This window comes from Pipistrellus kuhlii, unplaced genomic scaffold (genome assembly GCF_014108245.1).
Source record: "Pipistrellus kuhlii isolate mPipKuh1 unplaced genomic scaffold, mPipKuh1.p scaffold_m20_p_17, whole genome shotgun sequence".
NCBI classification, from domain to species: domain Eukaryota; kingdom Metazoa; phylum Chordata; class Mammalia; order Chiroptera; family Vespertilionidae; genus Pipistrellus; species Pipistrellus kuhlii.
The window spans coordinates 10,815,995-10,826,130 of NW_023425482.1; the positions used below are offsets into that span (position 1 = coordinate 10,815,995).

The 10,136-nt window shown below is 49.5% G+C and overlaps 1 non-coding gene across 1 annotated transcript; it reads left to right on the forward strand.

Moving 5' to 3' along the window:
- Nucleotides 1–5,557: 5,557 nt before the first annotated feature.
- LOC118721022 lies at nt 5,558–5,663 on the forward strand. The gene has a single exon (XR_004988597.1). It is a non-coding gene; the product is annotated as a U6 spliceosomal RNA (small nuclear RNA).
- The last annotated feature ends 4,473 nt before the right edge of the window (nt 5,664–10,136 follow it).

Genomic DNA, 10,136 nt, shown 5'->3' on the forward strand with positions numbered 1-10,136 from the left:
GACCCTGCGGGTAGATCCCGAAGTAGGGATTGTTTTTTTAAAAGTTCCTATCTGACATCTCATCACCCACAAATTTATTTTTGATGAATATCCTTCTAGATTCTCTCTGCAGAGAAAAGGATTTTGAAATTAAAAGATAAAAAGATTTTTGAATGACTTAGAAACATATATACTGCCTGACTCCATCCCTGCACAACACAAATTACGTGTGTCCCCAAACATACCTCCACGGAAAAGGAGCTAATGCACACGAGCCCGGTCTGAGCTAAGCGCTCTCACCTGGGCGATTTGGGGGGACGCGCATTAATCCTCTGGCATTACTATTAGGTCATCATTGTCCCCACGGGTATAGAGGAGGAAACAAACTCGGAAAGGAGAGGTGGCGTGTGGGAGGGCACACACCAGTAACTGACGGGAAACCCGTGCACGTATTAGATGACGTGGCTTCATTGAGTCCGCTTGCCCCTTGGCTGCAGCCTCCAGGCATCTGCCTGCGTCTCTCAGCAGCGCACCTGCCCCGGGAAGCAGAGCGCACAGAATGGACAAAGGACTATGTGTGCAAAGAGGCATGGCTGGGATTTGTTTTTTTTGTTTGTTTGTTTGTTTGTTTTTAAAATATATTTTATTGATTTTTGTACAGAGTGGAAGGGAGAGAGATAGAGAGTTCGAAACATCAATGAGAGAGAGTCATCGATCAGCTGCCTCTTGCACACCCCCTACTGGGGATATGCCCGCAACCAAGGTACATGCCCTTGACCGGAATCGAACCCGGGGCCCTTCAGTCCCAAGCCGATTCTGCATCCATTGAGCCAAATCGGTTCCAGCTTGGCTGGGATTTGAACCCCCTCCTTCCTCCTCACACCCTCTCCTTTTCCCCACCCCACCCCCTCAGTACCAATCAGCTACCATACTAGGCAACCTTCTTGAAAAAAAAATTGTGGTAAAATACACATAACATAAAACTTACCATTTGGACCACTTTTAGGTGTCCAGTTCTATGGCGTTAAGTATACTCACATTGCTGTACAACCATCACCACCATCTTTAGAACTTTTCGTCTCCCAAACTGAAACTCTGTCCCCATCAAACACTAATTCCCCATTTCCCTCCCTCGCTCCCACCATCTGCTTTCCGTCTCTATGAAGTGGAGTACTCTGGGTACCTTCTGTGAGTGCAACCCACAGTACTCGTCCTTTTGTGACTGGCTTATTTCACCTGGCATCGTGTCCTCAAGGCTCACCCTTGTAACATTTCATTGTATATACAGGGGAGAGCAAAAGTAAGTTTACAGTTGTTCACATGGAAAATATGTAATCGAAAAAATAATGATACAAAAATAAACTCTGTTTCATGTACTCCCAAGTATAAACCTACTTTTGCCCTACCTCTTTATATAAATCACGTCTTGTTTACCCATTTATCTATCGATGGATATTCGGGTTCTTTCTACCTTTTCACTATTGCAAGTAACACTGCCGTGAACAGACACACACACACACACACACACACACACACACACACAAGCGCACACACCCCTCTTTGTTTGAATCCCTGTTTGCTTGTTTAAGGGGTATATGCCCAGATGTAGGATTGCTGGAGCACATGGCAATTCTCTTTTTCGCCCTTCTGAATCATACCTTATGCTATTTTATTTTATTTTTTGCCTAAGTCTAAGCCTTTCTGTGTGGCCATGTTTTTGTAATTTGAATGGCTACTCATGGGTCCGAGAGAGACAGAGTGGTTCCTGCAGATCTCATGCAGGCTGCCTCCTCCTGCACCTCCCCACTCCTGTCTCTGCCTGGTCCACCGAGTCAGCTCATGCCAGGGCTCCGAGTCAAGGACCCAGACCAGCTGAAGGCCCCGGGTCACACCCAAGAGTTCCCTTCATGCCTTCGTCTGCACTGTGTGGCCTGTGGTCCCCACCTGCGGCACGTTCCCCTCCTGTTCCCTGCTCTCTCCCCCGGAGCCCACGTCTCCATCTCTCGGTGAGGTTGCATGAATGAATGTTGTTGAAGTAATTAAGTCATTGCCTCCTCTCCTGGGGGTTGTTTCCAACTTTTCAGTATTATTAACAAAGCAACCACAAAGAGAGGACGTTCTTCATGCTATTGAATCAGTTCCTGAAGACATATTTCCCAAGAGTGGGACAGCCTGTCTGTGGATTTAGGAGCAGGGGTGGGAAATGAAAGGAAAAGGAGGGTTGGGTGCCATTCACTGAGCCTGGGAATCCGGAGGAAGTGCCTGCTACTGAGGGAAGGATGGTTGAGGAGGGCTCCTTTCCCACCCATTTCACACCTGGTCCCAGGTTGAATGGTGATCCCAAAAGATATGTCCATATGTCCATCTACCCTGAACCTGGGAATGTGACCTGGTTCAAAAAAACAAAACAAAACAACAAAAAAACCACGAGTTCTGGCCAATGTGATTAAGGATCTCAAGATGAGCTCATCCTGGATTGAGGGGACCCTCAATCCAATGGCAAATCCTCAGGAGAGAACAGAAGGGGAACAGACACAAGAGGAGGCCATGTGGGGATGGAGCCGGAGACTGGAGTGATGCGCCCACAAGCCAAGGAATGCCAAGGTCACTGACTGCCTCTGGGAACTAAGAGAGAGGCCGGGCAGGAATCAGTCCTGCTGATACCTGGACTCCAGATGTCTAACCCCGAATTGTGAGAATACAATTCTGTTATTCTAAGGCACCAAGGCTGTGGCAATCTGTTATGGTAGCCACAGGTGGCTAACACCGTCCCCGTCTCCGCAGCCCCTGCCAGAAGGACACAGCCCCAGCTGCAGGCTCCCACCCACACCACTGTGCCGAGGGCTCAGGCCTTTCAGAGGGGAGCCTGGGGCACAGTGGTGTTGATGCCGTGGGACGGGATGTCCAGGCCGAAGCCCACAGGGGAAGCGGAGCATGGATTGGGGTGGGTGCTCCCAGTGACACGCCAGGTGGGAAAACAAGATTAGATTCTTCTCATGCATCACACACTCCAATAATTCCTGGTGGACCGAAGCCAAGATGTGAGAAACAAAACTTGAGCTAATTTAGTAGAAAACATCAGAGAGCATTTCCATGGCCTTGGTGTAGGGGAGGATTTCTTAAACAAGATAAGCCCCGGTGCCCAGTGCGTTTGAGTACATTCGAATTGGAAAGCCTCTGAGTCAAGGATACCGACACTCTGGTGTAAAGATGAGATATGTCTTAATGCAGGTAAGAATCCAGGCTTTACAAAGAATTCCTACAAAGTGATATGAAGGATATACTTAACCCCAACTGAAAAAAAATAAAAAAGAGCCAAGGTAAATAGGGAATTCCCTGAGGCAGAAGCAAAACATATAAACTCAATCTCACTAAAACACTGGGGTGGTGGGGGGGGAGGGTGCACATTAAATGACGTCCTGCTGGCAGGTGTGAGATGGTGCCACCAGGTTGGAAAGCAATGGCCTCACTTGGTGTTGAAGGACGAAGTGTGTCCCAACCTCATTCACATGTTGAGGCACTTGCCCCAGCACCTCAGAATGTGACTTGCTTGGAGACAGGGCCTGTAAAGAGGTAGTTCAGATAAGAAGAGGTCATAATGGGGAGCCCTGACCCAATATCTGGTGTCCTTTTAAGAAGGGGAGATGAATGCCCTAACCAGTTTGACTCAGTGGATAGAGCGTCGGCTTGTGGACTTAAGGGTCCCTGGTTCGATTCCAATCAAGGGCATGTACCTTGGTTGTGGGCACATCCCCAGGAGGGAGAATGCAGGAGGCAGCTGATGGATGTTTCTCTCTCATTTATGTTTCTAACTCTCTATCCTTTTCCCTTTCTCTCTGTAAAAAAATCAAATAAAATATATTTTTTTAAAAAGAAGGGGAGATGAAGATAGACACACACACACACACACACACGCACACACACACACACACACACACGTGAGGACACAGGGAGAAGATGCCGTCTATAAGCCAAGGAGAGAGGCCCCAGGAACAGCCTGTAGACACTTTGACCTTGGCTTTCCAGTCTCCAGAACCATGAGAAAAGACTTTCTGTTGCTGAAGCCACCTGGTCGGTAGTATTCTGTTACGTCGGCCCTGGGACACTAATACACCTGATAAAGTTCAAGATGCCCAGGCATCCTCGGGCAGTTTAACTGCTGGGTATACATCCTAGTGTGGTCCCTGGACCAGCAACACCGGCTTCACCTGGGGTTTGTCAGAAAGGCAGGAGAATCTTGATCCCACCTGAGACCCTCTGGATTGCAATGTGCGCTTTTAACTTTGACTTGTAACTAGTGCTGCCTCTCAAGCTTTTCTGTGCACACAGGTCCCCTGGGATCTCGTCACAATATAGATCTGGGAACCTGAGACTCTTTCTTTTAAAATATATTTTTATTGATTTCAGAGAGGAAGGGAGAGGAGAGAGAGATACAAACATCAATGCCTCCTCTCCCAGCCAATAAAATTGGGGTCTCTGGGTTGGAGCTTGAGCATTGTTATTCCTTAAAGCTTGCAATGACCACACAGTGCTGCCAGGATTGAGAGCATGGCCCTGGGGCAGGGGATCCTCTGGGAGCCACAGAAGGGCAGAGGCCGGACGCCAGTTCCCAGGTGTCTCACTGCCTGGAACCACCCACCCGAGGGCAGCAGCTCTCCAGCTTGAGTGTGATCAGAACCCCCTAGAGCCGTGGGGTTCGGGCAGGAGATTTGGGCTCCAGTCCAACCGTCTCTCTCTAAAAATAATGGGAAAAAGAGATCCTTGGGTGAGGATTAACAAACAACAATAACAACAAAAAGACTGTTGTGGTTCTTTAAAAGGATGGAAAGAAATGAGATAAAGTTCATGCATTCAATAAATATTGAGTGTCCACTAGGTGAGGGACAGGGGTGGAATTCACGCAAAGGAGCCCTCAAGAGTCTGGGTGCTTCTTCTTTTTTAAAATATATTTTTATTGATTTCAGAGAGGAAAAGAGAGAGAGAAGGAAACATCAATGATGAGAATCATTGATTAGCTGCCTCCTGCACTCCCCCTACTGGGGATTGAACCTGAAACTCAGGCATGTGCCCTTGACCGGAATTGAACTCAGGACCCTTCAGGGCAGTGTTCTATCCACTGAGCCAAACCAGCTAGGGCTGAGTGAGTGCATCTTAATTCACCGGCTATCCCTGGGCATACCTCACCCCCTCTCTCTGCCCCACACTACAAGCATTTCTCCACACACAGGTGCATTTCAGAAAGCAGCATTTTACCCATATTTGCCAGCATGGGCATGCGCGCACACACACTCCCTCACACACACACACACACACACACACACACACACATACACACACACTTCAAAAGAACAACACAGCATGGCAATTTTCTCTTCCTGTTTTTTTGTTCATAAAGAAACAGAAAAATTCATCTTTCACATCATGGCAATAGAAAAGAACAAAAACATGGCAAGAAAGAAGCTGCCAGTGAGACACATGAACCCAGTTTCCAGCAAAAAAAGTGTGCAACTCCCAGAGCCTGGAAACTCGCAGGAGGAAAATCAAAGAGTAAATAAATTTATAGGAAATGTTCAGCCTCGGGCTCACTTCAGCAGCACGTACGCTAAAATTAGAATGATACCGAGAAGATTAGCACGGCCCAGCGCAAGGATGACACGCAAATTCATGAAGCGTTCCATAATTTTAAAAAAAGGAAAAGGAAACATTCAACCTCAGGAGGGGCCAAAATCCCCACCTGCACCTGCACACATCGGGGGTCTTGGGGGATGGGGGGTGCGGGAACTGAGCGGGGTCCGGGAGTTCTCACCTGGACAACCCATGAAGTCCTGAAAACGACAGGGAGCAAGTGTTCTTGAGAGGGGGTCTGCTGGGTGTGACAGGGACCAGGGCCATGATGGGGAGGCCATGTGATGGCCCTTCATTATTATTATTATTATTATTATTGTTATTATTATTATTATTTAAGTGGTTTGTGTTCTGTGATGTTTATCTCCATAAAAAGGGAGAGATATTTTATTGATGTTTTACAGAAAGGAAGCGAGAGGGATAGAGAGTTAGAAACATCGAAGACAGAGAATCATTGATCAGCTGCCTCTTGCACACCCCCTACCAGGGATGTGCCCACAACCAAGGTACATGCCCTTTACCGGAATCAAACCTGGGATCTTCCAGTCCCCAGGCTGACGCTCTATCCACTGAGCCAAACCAGTTTCGGCAATTATTATTATTAATACTAGGAGCCCTGCGTACGAATCCGTCTGCCAGTAACTCTCTGCGGGGCCAGGCCTCTCCACACCTGCTGCCCAGAGGCCCATCCGCAACTGGGAGCCAAACGCTTGCCTCATCGCTGGGGCGACGAAGCAAGCATTCCGCCAGGCCACTCACTGCCGGCTCTCAGCAGCCACCCCTCCAGGACTGGGGGAATCCCGTGGGGCTGAGAGGACTGGGTGCCACCATCTTGTGGTTATGGGTGCCACCACCTTTGTGACAGAGTGATGGTTAATTTGCATATCACCCTTTTATTAGCCAGGATACTTTTATTGATTTCAGAGGGGAAGGAAGAGGGAGATATATTGAAACAGGCTCCTGTGATGGTCTTAAACACAGACAGCTGGTGACTGCCTCTGCCCTGGGGCAGCTGACTAACTGTCCAAGGAACTATGATGAGGCCTGGCCTGTTTGCTCAGTGGTTAGAGAGTCGGCCCATGCACCGAAGGGTTGCAGGTTCAATTCCTAGTCAAGGGCATGCACCTGGGTTGCAAGTTTGATAAGTTTGATCCCTGGCCCCAGTCAAGGCAAGTGGGGGTGTGTCTTTCTTCCTTTCTTCCTTTTATCCTTCCTTCCTCTTCTTTTCTTCCTTCCTTCCTCCCTTTCTCTCTCTCTCCCCCCCTTTCCCTCTCTCTCCCTCTCTTTTTCCCTTCCCCTGTCTCTTCCTTCTCTCCCTTCTACTCTCTCTAAAAACCAATGGAAAAATATCCTTGGGTAAGAATTGACAACAACAGAAAGAAACTATGATGAAAGTGCCATTTTACCCCATGTACACTAGACCAGGAGAGCAGCGGATGTGCGAGCAGGATCAGACCAGCCATGAGTTCACGAGCACCTATTTGGTGAGCACCTACTGCGTGTGGCCCAATTCTGGCACTGGGGTGCCCCTTCGTGTCAGTGTGTCACCGGGGGTGAGGTCCCCAGTATTTGACGAGCAGACGATCCCCACCCCCCACTTCTAGCAGCAGTGGGTCAGGAGGAGAGGACAGGCCCTGGTGCTGGAGCCCCTGCACTCAGCTCCTTCTCTCCTCACAGGCCTCTGAGGGCAAAATGCCGCCCGCCTCTCACCAAGCTGACCACCTCCCCCCCCCCCTCCCCCGTCTGCCTGGGTCAGGCTTGGCTCTGCACCAAACGCCCCACATCCTGGGGATCCAGGGCTCCCCGCCGGGTCCCGCAGAGTCCATGGTGGCTGGGAGGGGCAGATAGAGAAGTCAAAGGCAGCCAGGTCACAGCCCCCTGATGTGTCTTTTTGATAAGAGTGGCTGGTCCTCCACCCTGGGTTGGTATGCCACCGTCTTCTTGGAAAAGCGACGTGGCAATTTGTACTGAGCTGTGAAATTGCTCCTCGCCTGTGACTGACGAGTGCTATGCTTAGACATCTATCCTAAGGAAATTATCCTATCTTTTATTATTAAAAAGCTTTTGCAGAGGAGATGTTCTCTGCAGCACTATCTGGAGAGAAAATACACCTGCGGAGCCCACATAGGGCGACGGCTCTGTACACGGCGGCCCAGCTGCTGGGGACATCGTCGCTCAGGCACGACGCGCTGCGGGTGCATGACTGTAGCCACACGGAACGCCCTCCCCGGTGAGGAGCGGCTCCGGGGCAGGATAGAGATGATGTGTGCCTTCTGCCGGCAGTTTTGCAAAATGCTCCTGATTGAGGACAAGGCTAGAAAGGGATAGGCAGTGAGGTAGGGGTGCTGCAAATAAGGAACAATTTTTAAAAATTAAAGGTGGTTTTTCATTCCCCCCTCCCCATTGTCTTTATTTATTTATTTATTTAAAAAATATATATTTTATTGATTTTTTTTTTTTTTCCACAGGGAGGAAGGGAGAGGGATAGAGAGCTAGAAACATCTATGAGAAAGAAACATCGACCAGCTGCCTCCTGCACACCCCCCACCGGGGATGTGCCCGCAACCAATGTACATACCCTTGACCAAAATCGAACCCGGGACCTTCCAGTCCACAGACAGATGCTCTATCCACTGAGCCAAACCGGTTTTGGTTGTCTTTTATTTTTTTAAGACATATATTTTATTAATTTTTCACAGAGAGGAAGGGAGAGGGACAGAGAGCTAGAAACATCAATGATAGAGAAACATTGATCAGCTGCCTCCTGCACACCCCCCACCGGGGATGTGGCCGCAACCAAGGAACATGCCCTCGACCGGAATCGAACCCAGGACCTTTGAGTCCGCAGGCTGATGCTCTATCCACCGAGCCAAACCTGTTTCAGCCCTCTATTGTCTTTTAAAAAGCAAAGAAGGGAAGCTTGGAATTTGCTGCCCAGATAGGCTCGTGCACGTGGACAAAGACAGCACGTGCGACGATGGTCTTTGAGGCGGCGCTGGCGGAGACAGCAAGTGCTGAGAAGCAAGCTGAATGCCCTGCGAGAGGGGACGGGTTACAGAGAGAGCGGGCACACCCACGCAGCCGAGTACCACGCGGCTGCTAGGAAGAACGAGGCAGCCATCCAGCTCTGAGATGATCATTAAGATACAATAAGAAAGAAAGGCCAAGAGCAGAGAATGCTGCTATTTGTGTAAACATGACACATGCACATACGCACGCACCTAGATTCCTACATAAGCACAGCTGACTGTGGAAGGACACCCTGGGACTCTTAGAGGGGTGCCGGGGACCTGGGAGACAACGATGGGAGGGCATGTCCCTCCTCCCCCTGCATTCAGTACCTGTGGTGGGTTAAATGGTGTCCCTCCCCACCCCAATATATGCCTGGGTCCTAATTCCCAAAACCTGTGAATGTGACCTTATTTGGGGAGAGGGGTGTGTGTGCAGATGTGATCAAGTTAAGGATCTGCAGATGAGACCATTCTGGATTCCCTGGGTGGGCCCCAAAGGGACACAGAGGTAAGACGCAGCGAGAAGAGGCTGTGTGGAGACAGAGGCAGAGATGGCAGGGATGTGGCCACAAGCCCAGGACCCCCTGGGGCCACCAGGAGCTGCATGAGGCATCTCCGTCTCAGATTCCTAGGCTCCAGAACCCTGAGAAGATAAGTTTCTGTTGTCTTATTTACTTTTTAATATATTCTTACTGATTTCAGAGAAGAAGGGATAGAAACATCAACGATGAGAGAGAATCATTGATTGGCTACCTCCTGCATGCCCCTCCCCCCAACTAGGGGATGGAGCCCACAACCTGGGCATGTGCCCTGACCCGGAATTGATTTGGGACCTTTTGTTACACACGTCAACGCTCAACACTGAGCCACACCGGCTGGGCCATTTCTGTTGTTTTAAACGCCCTAGCTTGTGATAATTTGTTACAATTACCCTAGAAAATGAACACAGCACCTTTTGGAATTGGGGCGGGGATGGGGGTGGGGCGGAGGAGGACATAGGATCACCTTACCTGTTCAAAATAAATGTAACATATACAAAAATATTCACAAAAGCTTTACTCATAAGCACACCAAACTGCAAACAACCTAGAGGTTTGGCAAGAGCAGAGGGAAAGAATCTAGCTGTGGCACCGAATACAACGGGACCCTCAGACTCGGTGATGTGGCAGAACAGACGGATGGACTAGTCACCTGCGGCATGCGGAGTCACACAGCCAGCATGACCACCGAGTGAAAGGAGCCGACACAGACACACCCTGTGTGGTTCCGTTTGCCCGAAGCTCACCGGCAGACCTGCCGGTGCAGGCCAGCGCAGGGCTACCTGGGAGGGTGCGGGCTGGGACGGGATTCGGGCAGGAGATTTGGGCTCAAGTCCCACCTCTTTTTTAAAAAAATAATATATATTTTATTGATTTTTACAGAGAGGAAGTGAGAGAGATAGAGTTAGAAACATCGATGAAAGAGAAACATCGACCAGCTGCCTCCTGCATACCCCCTACTGGGGATGTGCCCGCAACCAAG